We start from the raw sequence: 18,189 nt of genomic DNA, 5'->3' as shown, positions 1-18,189 counted from the left end.
GACATTTTCAACGTGGTTTATGTGTAAAAAAGTAGTGGGAAATTGGATCTCGTTAAGCGCGACTTCCCATTCGCCGTGTAAGTGTATAGGTTGAGGTAATTCTGTGGTGAAGGAAGTGGTTGCATTGTGCGGAAAATAACGCATGCTGCTATTGCTTGGAAGAATCAAGAGAAATTGATCCGTCCTCATTTTGAACAAGCGGGGTTAAACTCGAAGCAGGGATCCAAGAATCAAACTTACTGGGATAACCACGCCAGCTAACCAGCACCTGCTTATTATTACCGCGACCCCGGCTTCTTATCACACGGTCGACGATAAACTCCTCCTCCTGCAAGTTTTTCTCAACCCGAGCCAATTCTTGTTCGTAAAAAATGCCGTCTATGACTTCTCCCGCTAAATCGCTCAGCTCGTACACACGTGGTTTTCGCCAATCGAGTATGCGATGAATTCGAAATATCTCCTCACTCCACCGCGCCTCGTATCCTTTCTCGAAGACGACTTTTGCTCTACTGATACAAACGTGATCACCGACGTGGTATTTAACCTTTCGGCGTTTTTCGTTCGCTTCGCCGTTGCTCCTCCATCGACGCGTTATATTTTCACGAGCGATACGCGCATTTTCTCTCGTAACAGCATACGGTTGCATTCTGGTGTTCGAATGACGGGTGTGATTATAGGCGTTTACGATATTCTGCAAAATATCGATGTAGCGTCGTGTATTTTTATGCGTAAAATAACGCCACATTCGTTCTTTCAACGTTCTGTTGAAGCGCTCGACGATGGCGGTTTTGACATCCGGATTGCGGGCTACGCGAAAACGAATGTCATTTTCTTCCAAAAACTTTTGTAGCGATCACCCGACAAATTCTTTACCCTTGTCCGTTTGTAGGTATACGGGCGCGCGTCCGTTACTTCTCGAGAGCACGTTCTGAAAAGCTCTCATTACGGAATTACTCGTTTTGTCGCGCAATAGTTCTACCCAGACGTATTTACTAAGTACATCGATAATCACGAGTAAATACGAATATCCCTCGTTGTAACTTTTGAGATTTCGGAGTTCGATCAAATCTGCCTCCCACAGATCGTCGATATTCGTTACATTGTAATGCATTCGCGGAAATTTCCGTCGCAATGGACGATGCAGCGTGTAGGCGTCTTGCGCTTCGAGCCATCGCTCGACATTGTTACGGGGTAAATTCGCCGCGCGAAACAGATTATCGACAGCCGAATAGCCGGTATAATGCGCGGGATCGTAGTACAATTTTTCAAGAGCCGTCATTCCAATTTACTCCATTCGAACAGGCGTCTCGCTGGTGGAGAATCCGTGTTTCTCTGAGGAGTGGAACTCGCCGCAGGACCGGTAAGTTTCGCGATATTTTGCGAAGAACCGGCTGTTAATAATTTTTTATTTCTCACTAGTGCGGAGGGAATGTTCAAGTTGTGAAGTAATCGCGCGAACTGAACTCTTCCCGCGGCTTTCACGGTTTTTCTATCGTGTATCGCCTCGTTTATCAGGTCTGAGATATTTGAATCTTTTACGACGTTACCGTCTATGGTCACGACTCCGTACTCGTCCCAGTTAATTCTAGTCGACGATGCTTTATCGAGCAAGCGTTTCGTCAGTAAGCGAGTTTCGGCACGGTAAGATTTCGGTACGCTTTCCACTTAGATGAAAAGCTTCTTTCGACGCTTTTCATCACCCCGAGACTCACGTCGTGTTCTTTCGGGAGGCTTCTCGTACGACTAGAGTCCGGAGCGAATGAGTCCGTGAGATCGCTCGGCGGTACTTCTTCGCGAGTGTCCATCGCGTCTTCTTCCTCTTCTTCTTCCTCGGCGTTACGCGCGTCTTGATTTCGTCGTCCGTGTGCTACTCGTACAAAGTGAAGATATCGCCAAAGAACCTCTTTGTACATCTTCCATTTCTCGGCTTCGTCGTTCGGATAGGGCGAATTAAGAATTCGACTCATCTCCGCATCGAGTCTGGATAGAGCGGTTCCGGGTGTTCGTACGGAATTATAATTATTATTATTATTTGCGCTTTCGTCCGGTGTGTTTTCCACGAGCGGTGCGCCGTAGTCGGTAGTCGGTTGATGCAATTGACGTTGCATTCTCTCGAGATTTTCCGTAGAAATTAAAACCATTTTTTTCGCCCTTTCCATAACATTTGATATTATTTTCTCTCTTGTGTTTTAAGCCGTCACCTTGTCTATGATTCGCGAAAATAAGGCCTCTAATAGAGGAACGATAATATAGGATAAGAATCCACCTCGTTGTACCAATAGCTTTCTTTTATTCTTCCAATTTCCACGCTTTGACGCGATACGACGTAGCGTCGTTTTGTATTTGCTCAGACGATTTTTTTCGCGCCGTTCGAGCGCAACGTTACCATTGAGCGTGTTGAAAACGCATTCGCAAATACAGCGAATAAATTTTTCGTCCGCGGTTCGCAGGAAGGAGCTGCGTTGATTTTTGTTCAGATGACACAGCGCCTCTAGAAGACAAACGTTTCTCTTTCCGATCGAACGTCTAGCGGTTTTCGTTGCACCGTCCGACGCCGCTTCTTTCATCGTGAGAAAGTCACTCGCAACTGTCGTCACGCGAGCGATGGTGTATACTTTTTATACGCTGGAGAACGATCTGCGCGGTACGTAGACGTAACGCAACGCATCGTCGGGAAAGATGCTTGTCCGAAATCGATATTTGTCCGGAGTCGATTGTTTCAGATCCGAGTAATAAATATCCGTGGGGGCGTGAGGTTGCGTCAAAGTATGCTTCTTCTAGAAACTTTCGGTCATCGGGGTACCTGTCGCGCGAGATGGCGAATTTGAGCGCGATTGCGCGGGTTCTTGAAGACGACGATGTAATTGGTATTAAGCGATATGTCGCGCTGACAGCGTCCCTGGTAAAATAGATTTTGCGTGATAAGTATAACGCTGAGATTCTTATGGTGACTACCCTTTGTAAAAAGATCCACGATGACGTCGCACGAGGATGATTCTCTCATACGATCGTCGATTATCACCAACTTTGGTGTGAGAGGATCGTGGGAATAATCATGCGCTTGTGGCAACCCCTCGCGAAACTCGATTGCATTTTTCTTTATTTTTCCCGCAGCGTTCCTTTCTTTTTTCTCAAACGCGTATTGAAGTTGTTGATAAGCATCCTGCCATTCGGCGTAATAAAATAAAACTCTTTGGAAAAAAACATCGGCCATTTCGGATAGATATTTGAGAAAAGTTTTTACAAAGACCGTTTTGCCGCATCCGGTGGGACCGCTGACGATAGACGTCCAAGGATGTTTCCAGCGTATGTCCATCTTGCGAAATGAACTCTTCGCCGTTTGCTTGCATCTTCATAAACGAAAAAAATCAGCGAAACACTATGACGCGATAAGCTTACTACCCACTGACGGCGGCGGCAACGGCGGCGGCGGCGGCGACCGCTTGCTCGCGCTAGCGTACAACTCGCGGACTCAAACAAGCTGATTCGGTCCGCGGAGACGCTGGACAAGCGCAACCGCGCTAGCGTACAACTCGCGGACTCGAACAAGCTGATTCGGTCCGCGGAGACGCTGGACAAGCGCAACCACCGAAATTGCTCGCGCCAGCGTCCAAGAATGAAAACGCTACTTTGCGCTTTTTTTTCTCGGAAAAAAATGAGGGTTTTATACGGGAAAGTAAGTTAGGAGGAAGAAAAATCTTTAAGAAAAATTATGCGAAAAAACATTTATTTTTGCGAATAAAAGTACATGATTTGAGAAAAATAAAAATATTCGTTTTTATTTCTTAAATTTTTCATAGTTTTTACATAGTTTTTATACAATTATACATTTTACATTTTAAAACTAGCAATATTTTCTTAAATTAAATAAAAAAATTTTTTATTTATACTTTTACAAAAATTTATAAATCTACTTAAAGCTATTTATATAAAGTCGGAAAACACACGCTAACCGTCGACAGCGAAAGAACAATTCTGTAAAAATTATCGAATCGCGTAACCGTAAGGAACGGAACAACGACTATTGAGAAATCTACGTTTCAATAGCACAGGAGTACAAGCTTTCACTTCGTCGCGAGTTATTAACTCGTGAAAAGCCGTACGCCGAATTGCTCTGAAACGTAGATTTATCGATGTTCTATGTGACTTTCCTTCTTCTTCTTCACTTTCCTCTTCTCGTCCCTCTCGCTCTTTTTGCAATATTAATTCTCTTATACTATTAAAATTAACTAAGCATGAGTTTGCAAAGTTTAGGGTTATACCCTTTACTTTGCAAACTTCGTGCGTGAGTCCTTCCGGTGTGCGAACAACGTAAGCATAAAATTTCGGGCCACCAGATACAAACGCCTCGATGTAACTACCGGACTCATAGCTTTCGAGTTCGTTCGTCATATCGCCCAAAAAATTACCCGTACGCGGCTCGTATTCGGAAGGATCATCGCTGCTTACATAAATGCAAGAATTGGTATCGTAATATAAAACGCGTCGATCTAAGCGTTCTAAATATTTATACAACACTAATCGCGCTAGCGCCGTCGTGTACGCCGCTAAAACGACGTTGGTAAGAGGCGAGGGAACGTCGGCCTCTTCCCGCAGTCGCCATGAAACATACATCGCATCTTCGTTTACCGGCAGTATTTCGGTTATTTCATGTTTGGGGCTTGTGAGCAAACTCGCTAATCGTTGCTGAGTTTTTACGATTTCGGTATTCGTTAGGTTGGGTCGTTGGCCGAATTTCCCCCAAAAAGAATTTAAACACAACTTCGCGACCGAACGTAATCCCGAATTTTTCGCGATATTGTTACTTTCGAGAACGATGCCTTCGGTTTCCTCGTAATCGCGAAGATATCGTTCTTTAGCCTCGTCATCGGTACATTCACTCGGCCACCCGCTGGCTTCTTGTTTTAATTTAAAAAATGTATTAATATATTCGGCGAATAACCCACCCTGCCGCGTACCGTGATCGTAGCGTGTTGCGTTGTACTGCCAAATCTCGCTAACCTCCGACACGAAATAACCTTTTTCAAGCGCTTTGCGCAATTCGCACGATATCCATGTACCTGTAAATTCACGTTCGGAAGGCACGTGTGTACAATCTTTGCGTGAAAATGTTTTGCAGCAACTGCGGCACAACGCGAATAACAATTTTCCGCGTACGCGATACGGTAACACGGGGTGAAAGAGATCGCGCGGTGCGAGTACTTTGCAACGTACGAGGCCTTCGACGGAGTCGAAATTGTAATTCGGGCCTTCTCCGATTAGCACCAAACATTCCTCCCCGACATACATCGTGGGATGTCCGATCGGAAAAGTACCCGTTTTTAAAACATACGGATACAGAGAACATACATCGATGTATCGTATCTTCTCTGTACCCGTAATTTCATATCGAGTCGCGACATTCCCCGTACGGCCGCCGTAAAACGCATCGCGCGGATTGAGCGGTTCGTTTTCAACCATTTGATGGTGCTGTAAATATTCCCGCATTACGCTATTTACAGCCATCGCACGATCGAAATCGCACTCCCATTTCTCCGTCACCGTGTATCCGCGTTTTCGAAGACGATATATCGTTGCGACGGTATGCTCATAACGCAAATCGATCGTATCCCTACGTTCGCTGTTTACGGAGAGGTTACTGTCGCGGTTGATTCTAAAGCACGACGGACAACCGTGCCAAAAGCATCCGTGAAATTGAAACACGTGATGTCGCGTTACGCCGTTTTCTAATGATTCGTAATATCCGTCGACGAGTGTGCCGTCGAGTACGCGATATTCGCGGGTACGGCCTGCGTGAATAATGGGATGACCGAGCTCTCGCTCCATCCACACCAGCCAACGCAGTGCTTTGCGCGATTGCGTATTCGCGTGTCTGTACCCACCCGATGGAATTATACTAATCTCGCTTTCACGCAGAAAGTTTTTTCTAAAAACCCTCATACACGTGGAAGCGATTGTTGTACATTGTTGTACATTCCTCGAATGGGCACACTTTTCCGCGTCATTTAAAAGAAAATTAGAAGAAACTTGTAAACATTTACTAACATTTGCGTGTCCATGCCATTCTGCTGCATTGATTGCACATTCTGTATGTGCAAAAATACCAGAGTATTGCGAAGAATTTTTGAAAAAAATTTCAAATTATATTAATAGTAGTCCTAAGCGTTCAGCTATTTATAGAGACTTTAGTGATTGCTTTTTGGAAACAAGTCACAACATTTTAAAATTGTCTCATACGCGATGGCTTTCTCGCCATTCATGTATTGAAAGAATTCTTGAATCTTGGGATGCTATCAAGCTTTTTCTCACTGATATGGCGTTGGCAGACAAATCAAAGTCTGCAAAAGATTTAATGTCTGTCATGGGAAGTTACGATGTAAAAGCATATTTTTTATTTTTAGAGCATATTTTAGATTATTTTAATTCATTTAATGCATTTTTCCAAGCAACAGAAACAAGAATTCATTTATTGCAACCAAAGTCAGTAAAATTTTTAACAACAATATGCAAATACTTTTTGAAGCCAGAATTATTGAAAACCGTATGTACTAATATTAAATTTTCTGAAAAAGAGAATCAAAAATCTTTACAAGAAATAAATTTGGGATCCGAATGCGAGGAATATCTCGATAAATTAATAAAAGAAGGATCTACAGACACGATGTACGATTACAAATGTAACATAATTACAAATGTACGAGAAAATTGTTTACAATTTTACGTCACCGCTGCTGAAGAAATTAGTAAAAGATTACCAATTAATGACAAATTTTTGTCCACATTGACAGTTTTAGAAGCAAATGTAGCTTTATCAGATAATGATAGAGAAATATCATTTAACGATGTTTCTTTTATTGCCAAAACTATAGGCGGATTTGACGAAAACGGTTTGCGGGAAGAATGGTTGAAATTACATGAAGATTTTACTGAGACAGACAAAATAAATTTTTCTAATTTAAATTTTGATGATATGTGGAAAAAAATTTTACGAAGTAACAACACTATAAAATATCCTAATATGAAATCTTTGGTGAATGCTATTCAAACACTGCCTAATTCTAATGCAGATCCTGAAAGGATGTTTTCAGTTTTATCTGATTTAAAAACCAAAAAACGCAACAAACTTTCGGTCACCAATGTTAACGCTCTTTGTGTTTTAAAATCAGCATTAAAATCGCGTAAGGAAACAGTGCTAAATATGAACATTAATGAGAGGCATTTGTCTTTGATGTCGGCAAAGACACTGTACGCCAGTAGTCCTGGGAAAATAAAAAAAAATATAACGTTACATATTGCAGATGATGGTCCATCAACATCAAAACAATAATAATTACTTTTATCTTGAATTTCAATTTTAAAAAAGTGGTACGATAGGGCTCCAGGCGACGGTCCACTTAAAAAAAATCGAACGCGCCTAGTTAGTGGAACCTCAAAGGTGGTGTGGAAGACCACTATTAATAACACTTAAAATTACTAATGAACTAATAATACGCTACACATACTTTAACATGCTAACAAGAGTGCAATAAATCTTCGATCTATTTGACTGCATTTGTAAGATGTATTTGACTGCATTGTATGTTACCGTTTCTCCACTAATCTCCACAGTACAGTAACTTTTGCTAATATGCAGTAATTTAAAATAAATAGTTAAAAATTTTCCAGGTGTGTAATCTTTCGATAGAGATAAATGTTAAGAAGCAAGCGTGGCTAATCGATTAAGGCAAGTGGCAGGAATATTGAAAATCTTGTATTTGAAAACTGCTTTTGTAACATTTTTTTTCTTTTTCGATATTTGTTTCTAGCACTGTACCATCAAGTGAATCATTAGATAATGCTTTTGGCTAAAAAATATTATTTTATAATTGAGAAGAAGACCCACAATAAATTAAAACTTGTTTAATAAAGATAGGAGATCAAGGGTCAGGCTGGTTGATCGTGCCAAGAGTTTTTTTTATGAAGTGATATTTATTTGACGTTTCGGTCAATGATTTTTGACCATCTTCAGAATAGTTTAAATCTAATGATAAATATAATAGTATATAATATTATGAAATCATCAAGCCGAATTTTCGGATAATAAAATAAAATAAATAAATTACATACCAGAATGAAATCTCAAAACATAATTAATGGTCAGTGTTTTATACAGTCTGTTGATAAAGATAGCTCGAAATACAGATTGTTAGTCATTATTGACGTTAAAAGACTTAATTAAACCTCTAAATTCGTTGAGCACACTTAAGAGGTCAGACGTCTCACTTGGTCGAGCACAAATCTTATTCTGAGCAAACGGCAAATTCAAAAAGGAGAGGATAGGTAGGAAGTTAGGAAGCAAGAAGGGGGGGGGGGGTATTTAAAGAGGGGATAGTAAACTAATGATATGACTGTATGACGCTGGTAACGAATCCGTATCACTTTGAACATTTATGCCATGTGACTGTCTCTTGATGAAAATCATTTCAGAAATTAATCTTTTGTTATAAGAATGTTCTATATCACAAATCTCTGCACCGTCCCAATCAAAATTATGATTAAGTCGACTGCAATGTTCAGTAATGACTGAATTTTGACCTCTCCTGACAGAACTTCTGTGTTCATCGACTCTAGTTCTTAATTGTCTTTTTGACTGTCCTACATAAGTCACGTTACAGTCATTACATGAAATCTTATAGACAATGTCATTGTGGGAGTCTTTTTCTGCAATGTCTTTATGTCTCTTAATAAAAGTATTTAGTTTGTTAGGTATAGTATGTGCTAATCTGAATTTATATTTTTTTGTAATATGTTTAATTTTTTCTGACACAATGTTAGCGTAAGGAAGAACAAAGAAACGTTTATTGTCCTCATCATTGACATCATTATCCAACAATAAGCGTCTGTTATTATATATGTAATATTTTATTCTTTCTCTAATACCGTTAAAAATGAAAGGTAAAGGATAGCCATTATTCAATAAAATGTCAATAATGAGAACAAAATTCTGTTGATAAAATTATGGATGAGACAAACCCAAGACCCTGTCTATCAGGCCAACTAGCACACCTCTCTTATGTGATATCGGATGTTGAGAGTGGAAATTCAAAAATCTGCCAGAGAAAGTAGGTTTTCGATACCAATTAAACATAAACTGATTGTTGCCTCGATATAATGTTATATCTAAGAAATTGATATTATCTCCCCCTATCTCTGCGGTGAATCGCAGGCGATCGTGTACGGAGTTGAAAGATCTGAGGACATCCTCAATATGTCTTCTAGGAACCATAGTAAGAATGTCATCAACGTATCTAACATAAATCGGTAAGCTGAATTCTAAATTTTCCATTGCTCTCAATTCAAGATCCGTCATGACGATGTCAGCCAAAATAGGAGAGAGGGGGGAGCCCATTGGACTTCCAAAGGTCTGTTTATAGATCTTGTTATTAAAAGTGAAAAAGGTTGAACTTAGAACAAATCTTATGGCACTGATGAACTCCTCCATAGAAAACAATGTGTTATTAGAAATAATTGGCCATCTGTTAACAATACCTGCAATAGCCAATTCCGAAGGCACATTGGTGAAAAGAGAAACAACATCCAATGACACGAGGTCCGTATCATCATCAATTATCTTATCCTTTAACATATCAATCAATTGAAAACTATTTTTTATGTGACTGTCAGGTTTAGGAATACTGTTATGCAAAACATTGTGTAGAAACATGGCTAGTTTATATAACGGGCTATTAATACATGAAACAATGATTCGAAGCGGACAGTTATCTTTGTGAACTTTAGGAAGTCCGTATGCTCGTGGTAAGGTGCCGTCAGAGGATAGTAAGGACAAATATATAGATTTGCTAATGAAACCTTTCTGTCTCCATCTGTTAAGGTGTGTTTTAAGACCATTAATAATCTTTCTTGTCGGGTCTACAGTCACAACCTCGTAAGTGCTCTCATCGGAGAGAAGCAAATTCATTTTGTAAAGATACGTATTCTTGTGTATGGCCACGGTCATGTTGCCCTTGTCAGCATTCATAAAAAGAATGTCTGAATGATCTTTTAAAAAATTTTTTGTCGATGACATCCAATTTAAGATTGATTTTTCCGTGGTGTTATGTAAAAACGGTTTGTGATAAAGGTCTTTAAGAATAACGATAGATCTATTTCTTATGTCATTCTTTTGATCCTCCGGCAGTCTCTCAATATTAGATTCAATGCATTTTAGATGATCCATTATTAATTTGTCTTTAATTCTTTTATTGTACGGAGCGCTGAAACGTTCTCCCAGTTGAAGTAGACACTTGACATCATCGGGAATGTCTGTTCCAGATAAATTAACAAACCAGTTATCGTGTATTTTATTGATATCATACTGGGTGCAAAAATCTTTAGGATCCATAGATACGTTATAAGTAATATTAGAATTATTCGTATCAGGTGAGACCTTATCGATGTTTTCTGAACTGTCCGTAGGATCATCAGAAGGACAAACCTTGTTAAAAACAACACGACCGTCATTGCCATATTTACAAGAAAAATTGATTTGCTTGATATTATCGATTTTTTGAATGTGCCTCTCTGTCAATAAATTGATCTTTTTATCTGATCTGTTAAACCTGTTCATCAAATCGTGATGGTAAAAAATTTCTTGTTTTTTAAAAAATTCATTGGCGATATACGTTGGTACATGATGATATATACGATTATACAGTATAAATATTTTATTACAAATAATGTGTAAATGTTTATAGGTATCTTTCAATTCGAGCTTCATCAATCTTATTACATAATAATTGTTAATTTTATTAAGTAAATTTCTCGATGAAGGTTCGAACAAACAGATATTATGTTCTACAAATTTTGTATGTGTCGGCCTAAGATTACTTTTAATACAAATACTTAAGAATCTAACTCGTGATTTCAACTTGGCGATTAGTTTCATGAATTTAATAAAACATTTCATCATATTACAAACATCGTTGTTAAAATGGTTTCGAATAAAATTGAAATAACCGGAACGCATTTTTTGTCTCCGCGTATATTAAAATTGAGAAGAAGACCCACAATAAATTAAAACTTGTTTAATAAAGATAGGAGATCAAGGGTCAGGCTGGTTGATCGTGCCAAGAGTTTTTTTTATGAAGTGATATTTATTTGACGTTTCGGTCAATGATTTTTGACCATCTTCAGAATAGTTTAAATCTAATGACAAATATAATAGTATATAATATTATGAAATCATCAAGCCGAATTTTCGGATAATAAAATAAAATAAATAAATTACATACCAGAATGAAATCTCAGTGGTATAACAGTCGAAATGTTCATCGCACTCTCGGATGAACACGATATTCTCAATTTAACAGCAGTGGAGTTAGAATTTGTGCCGAAGGTGATTTTATTAAGCAAGTTTGCTCGGTTTGTGGATCACGTGTGGGATAGGCTACCGGATCATTTAAGAGCGGATCCGGAAGTGCAAGGTTATCGTCGGTGCTCGTTGCACTACAACCAGTCGTGGCAGCGTGACCACATCGACGGGCCCCCACCGTACAGGAAAGATTGCACTCTGTGCAAACTGAAATAGGTAAAGTACACATTTTTAAAATATCTTTAATACACATTTTTCGAATGCGTAATAACTAATTGGATATTTTTTTATTTTAATAATTTTTATTTATTACAGAGATGGAAGACAGTCTCATCTTACGAGAGGAAAATCTGAGTACTCTCACAGATTGGTTAACAACATGTCGGGAATGTAGAAGGAAATATAAAAACAGTGAAGAAATAATTGAAAAGTATACAACATTTCCTGCATTCATTAAACCATATATTCCGGATACTATATTTCGACAACAATTTATCGAATGGACGAGTGAAATTGACGACAGTGTACTAGAATATTCCGAGGAGGAATTTTCGACGTTTTTAATAGAATCTATCCTGCCGATATTGATGGAAAAGTTGTGCTCGTTATGCGCTCAGGATAGTCTAATATCAAGAATCTCTTCACACTATTATGACTACATATATTATATGATACCGAAGCAGTATAGATCAGCGATACTGGAAAAAATTAGAAAAATGCATCCAGAGAAGGTGCCGACATCGATACATTTGCACAAAGTACACACAACTCCTCAACATCAAACATCGATCGTACACATTTTGCAGAACCGGGAAAACGGAGTATGCAACACCTCAGTGCAAGAAAAGAATGAACAATGTTTTTGCAGAACCGGGATAACGGAGTATACAACACTGAACCATGTATGCGGAACTAATTATTTTTAATAAATATTATTTATCAATAAAATAATTTGAATTATTATTCCTGTGCCTCATCTTATTCACTGACCTATCCTACTGCGAGATAAGCGCGCGCGCCATGTTACACTACACGATAGAAGGAAACGAGCGAACCAGTGACTATCATTTTTTTTTTTTCTTTTAATTGTGGTGAATAATATAGAGTGAATTATTTAAGTTATGCATTTATTCTAAACACCAATAATATACTTATGTTTTCTTCTTAATACAAATTATCCGCGGTAAAATATAAATTTAATAGAAACTCTAATCTAAACTTAATATGTAATTTAAGGATGGTAGGTGAAAGGAGAAAAAAATCGCAATAAGATTAGTATTAACAAATTTTATTCATATTTTTTTTTCATCTATACATGTTTTACAAAAAAAAAAAAAAATTGTTTCAACCGAGCCTTTAACGCCTTTCACGATTACGAGGAGGGACGGGAGGCGCTTGAGTCGTCCTCGGACGAGGCTCAACCACAGCTATCGGCTTGTGGTACACTCCGCAATCTTTACACTTCTCGTATTCGGAAGTTTTTCTATTCTGATCACGCTCCATTTTCTATACTTTTTTCTCCACCGCGTGCACACTTTGAACTGATAAATTTCTCTCTTCCGCACATCTTATATACAGCTCGACGCAAAAACGTCAATTTCGCTGTAGTAATAAACGTTAAAAGACGTTTGATAGATGTTAAAAGTGGTTTAAGTAATGTTGAAAAGATGTACAAAAGATGTTAAAAGTTGTACGTAAGACGTTCAACAATACGTTAAAAGATGTACGATAGACGTTCGATAGAGGTTCAAAGACGTACGATAGACGTTGAATAAATGGAAATATGATACGCTGGCCTATCGCCTATCGTCCTAGCGAAACCTTAGATCCACGATTACTGTTCCTCGAAAAGGAAATGCTACTGTCGAGCGAGTTATCTCGTCTTCGACATATTATTGTAAACTATAGTGGATATCGATACGAATGTTAGTTAGCGACGAATAGCTTAGCACCTATCGTCCTAGCGAAACCTTAGATCCACGATTACTGTTCCTCGAAAAGGAAATGCTGCTGTCGAGCGAGTTATCTCGTCTTCGACATATTATTGTAAACTATAGTGGATATCGATACGAATGTTAGCTATCTGTGAACATAATTAGATTATAATAAGATTTAGCGGCATCTTTGATGTAAGGGTATATAAGCCGGGATTAACTATTGCATCGACGTATTAACTTCTCAAGGCTCGAGTGGAACGTAGGAAATCATCCGGGAGCTGGTTATTCGTTTTAAAAATGTCTAGTTTGCGGAAAATTATTGATTCGTGTTTGCGATTGGCGTGTAACTTAAACGGGCTATGCATCGATAATTATTTATCATCGTTATCCGACAACGACGATAATAATTATGCGGTATTCGCAAAGTTTGCGGGTGCGTGCCCTAGTGCGGTGCTCGCGGTTTTATTCCGTTTGGGACATTTTTCGATTTATCTGCAGCTCTTGATTATTGCTGGCGAAATAATCGAGACAAGGCGAGCGTTCAACGACAACGAGGAAGAGGATGCGGGAGGCTATATCATCAGGCTGTCGAATTGCTATCATGGTGCGGTAAAAAATGGTAAGTTTCTATTTTTTGTATTATGAATATTAAAACAAAGTTTTAAAAAATTAAAATCATTTTTTTTTTAGGAACGCTACAACATTCAACACCTAAGAAAACCATGGTGGTGGAGGGTGTGGTGCGTGGTACGCGTCAAAACCGTGACGAGCGAGCTACTCGACGTCTCGGGGTAAGACGTCGAGCAGATACCTCGCCTGAGGCCGGACCCTCGTGTAAGTCGCTGTATACATTATTTATATGAAATAACAGCATCGATTTTATATTAGGAAATTTTACAAAAAAAATTTAATGTTTCAGCTCGCGCTCGAATTGTTCTAAATTGTTCTAACGCCTGAGCTCGTCGATCTCGCGAGCGACGAATCGACGAGCTCACTTCGCGAGGAGGAGGAAGAGCAGGAAGAAGAATTACAGACTGAGGAAGAGGAATTACAGACTGAGGAAGAGGAATTACAGACTGAGGAAGAGGAGAGGTATTATGAAGGAGGGGATGAGGAAGGCTACGCGCAAGACGGATGGGGAATGGGTGACAGAGGTAAGAAAGATTGAAAATTTTTACAGTTACTTTTATGCTCGAATTTTATTTTTTTTAAACAATAAAATTTTCACAGGATACAGCCCCCCTGTGATTTCTTACTCTCCCGATTACAATTATCAAACGGGGGAGTAAAGTAAAAAGAAGAAAATCGAGAGGTGAGTTGATTTAACACTACAAATTTTTCGATTTTATATTTTCATACTCAAATTTTTTTAATTAATTCATTAATTTTTAATTTTGACTTTTTGCAGTTTAAACAGGTGGTGGTGGAGAAGAAGAGTCGGAGGAAAAATCTTGGTCGGGCGAGAGTTCCTCGCGGCGCGCTTTCGAAGTCGTCGGTTTCGCCAGTCGATTCCTCGCGAGGAAAGAACGGAGGAAACAAGGCAAGCGGAGGGATATCGATGCGGCGGTGGTGGAAAGGCGTCGGAAGAACATTTTTATGCAATTGAAAAAATTCTGTTTGCTCAAATGTACATATATTTTTTTTAGTTTTTTAATAAATATTATTTATATTAAATAAATTAATTTTTCATTTTTTTTACCAGACTCTTTCCCCATCCTATTCAACGTCCTATTTTACTGCGAGATAAGCGATAGACCATATTATATGGTGGATTATGTGATGGGTAAAAGGTGGAATAAAAGTCATACGAGTGTGATACACATCATTTTATTAGCATAAATCATAGTTGTTTTACACGTTTGTTACGCTCAAACCACCACTTGTACAATTTGCAAACATTCCGCATAGCGCAATGTCTCGTGTGATACGCGCAGCGCAAGGTTCCGATTACATCCAAGTTCGTCAGGCGTGCGATATCTTCGTAATCCGCATCTATTGTTTCAATCTCTACATCATCTTCCAAAATCTCGCACAACCACTTTTTCTTCTCGAGTCCTTTCACGTATATCAGAGACGGTTCCGTACCAATGGCATTGTTGATAAGACTTTTCATCTGACTGTACGAGACGTGTCCATCTTCCCATCGGAAGCCGTGGTGGTGTATCCGTAACCAACACGCCAGCGATTTTTCCGATTTCGTCAACAGATACCACGGTACGTGTTCACGAAATACGTAATGAGATAGCGTTTCGCCATCTCGAAGTACCGCTACCTCTTTCACGATAAAAATGTTGTTGAACGCGTAACCTTGCAAGTCGACGAAAATTGGTACGTTCGACATCGTCGTCGACCGTCGGAAAACTGACGTTCCCATTCGCACACGTCTAATTTATAACTTTTCACACGAGTCTGCGCACAATGTTGTTCAGTGGATTATATTCGACCATTCGATCGTGTATAATGAGACAATAGGCGGTGGTGTTGGCCGGTATATTTTCCTTACAATCAAATTCTATTCGCACGTCAACGGTGGCGCTCTTGACAGAGTCGTTTTGTCGCGAACAATCTATGACTACGAACGGACCGGCTTTCGAGAATTCATCGATGTCCAAATACGTATCGTCCTGTCCATAATAGGCTTTGCGGAAACGTGCATACATATTGTACAGTATAGCGTATCGACTCTTGTCGAAATCCAAATTCATGTCGTCGTACGGATAAAAATCTGAATTCAGATGCAGTCTCACATTGGTGAGTTTACAAGCGTCAAATTGCGTAGCGTTTTCAGACAGTACGTTTTTTCGACCGGTTTGGAGAGCAAAGATTACGTATCGCGGTTTTTCCAATTGCGTCGCAGCTTTGACCGCCCAGGAATGCTTCGTTGTATTCTGCAGCAGAGGAAACTCGTACAGATCCCACGAACGGAAGCACACGCTCAGATATCTTCCGCTTTCCAAAGTTCGAAGAAGAGACAGCTTGTTGACTTCGCTCAGAGATACATGCGGCATTCGCCACTGTATCTTGAGTAGTTCGATCGTTGGATTCGTACCGACTCGTCCAACGAGAGAATTATTATCGTTGCGCGATCGTATCAATACAAGTTCGTGACGAGCGTTGATTACAATCCGTTTGTAGTCCTCGCAGAATCCTAAAAGAGTATTGAGCGGAACGCAAAAATTAAAGTTTCCATCGAGCAACGGATTTCCATCCGGATTCCACGATGCGTATTTCAGCGTCTTGCTCTTCTCCGTCGTCAGCGATACATAGTTTTTGATCGTGCTCGTTATTCCAACGTTTCTGTTACGATCGATTTCAACTCCGTCGAGCTCGTATCGCATTTCATCAAACATGAACGCGACACAATTATTTCCCATTATACACACGTTATCTCTATTCTCATCGGCAGAAGTAACGAGTTTTCCTTCAACGTAGAGAAAACTCTCACACGGTAACGTGTACAAATCCTGTTGCTGTATCGGTATTCGTATCTCGTCGCTGTGTCCCAACGTCGTGTTAGCGTACGGATTGTACGTGTGCATCTCATATTTCACGATACGCTCGTCGAAGACGAGCTCGTCAGCGATGTCGAGTATATCCATCTCTTTAAACGTTTCTCACAACGAATCCCAACGATTTTAAAAAGTTTACGTTCGTCGTACTGAGCCTCTTGAATGGCGATGTTTTCCCAATTTTCGTTGTTCTCTCAATCACTCGCTGTTCGTTCAACACGAGCATTTCCTCGCACCACGTCGCCGCAAGTGCAGTCTGATGGTAATCTCCTCTCCGCGAAAATCGATCAATCGTCCGTCTTGATCCACCACACGCAAGGTGATATTGGTAACGCTCCTCGCGATGACCGAAAGGTAAATGATTTGCGCCGGTGTTTCCGAGACTTTATATCCCGGAGGCACGTTCGGTGAAAATTCGTGTATCGTGTGCACCGACCTGTCGTTGGCGTACGCACCCGTGGTTATGCTGCATTCCACTCGAATAATGTTTACGTTGACGATGTTTACCGAGGAATCTGATTCGTGCAACTTTCTCGGTTCCAGTATACGACCCGTCGAAAATCCAAACAGCGGTCCGATGGTATTCGGTTTGGCGAAATTTATTCGAAAAGCGCACATGATTTCACTCTTCATGGTATTAACGTTGGGACGAAGTGACAATGGATAATTTTGCTCTTCACTTTTTCCTCGTTTTTGCAGTATCGCGCGTTTCAGATAAGAAGCAATGGCGTCCATTTCGTACGATCCTTCGGGAATTGTAATTTCTTCGTCATTGTCGTCGAAATAAAATTTATTGTTCGCTACCGTCACGTTCGGAATCGTGTTGTAGGTCTCCATCGTGGTTAGGCCGAGCTCGTAGTCCCCATCGCTCAAGTCTATCGGTGGAAAATAATCCACCGTGAGAACGCTGCTTTTACCGCTTAGAGTGAGCGTCAGCGACATTGCCGAGATTCCATCGACGACTGATGTTGATCGATGGCGGATCGATTTTTATATCTATTTTCTGGAGGAACAGGAGGCACAATTGTCCGCAGATCGTTTGATCGTACGTCTGGTACACCGTGCGATTGTACGTTATCGTTGTATCGGTGTCTCCGAGGTAGCGTGTAAGCTCCTTCGGCGGTTGCAAATTGCCAAAGCTGTCAAAGTATACGGCGCGATCGCCTCTCTTGGCGTACGCCACCCAATGCGTGCCCGGCCCGTCGACATCGTCCAAATTCACGATACCGCTCTCATTTTTATGTATCTTGTCGGGTAAAGCGTTACGCATGTAGACACCTCGGAAATACGATATTCGCATACGCTTCGCTATTTGTAACAACTGTAGATTGGTGGTGGCACCCGCGGGCATCTCTATCGTTTTTTCGACGTTTTTTTTTCTCTTCAATCCTTT

Source organism: Linepithema humile, chromosome 1 (genome assembly GCF_040581485.1).
Source record: "Linepithema humile isolate Giens D197 chromosome 1, Lhum_UNIL_v1.0, whole genome shotgun sequence".
NCBI classification, from domain to species: Eukaryota; Metazoa; Arthropoda; class Insecta; order Hymenoptera; family Formicidae; genus Linepithema; species Linepithema humile.
Note: the sequence above shows the minus strand (reverse complement) of the source record.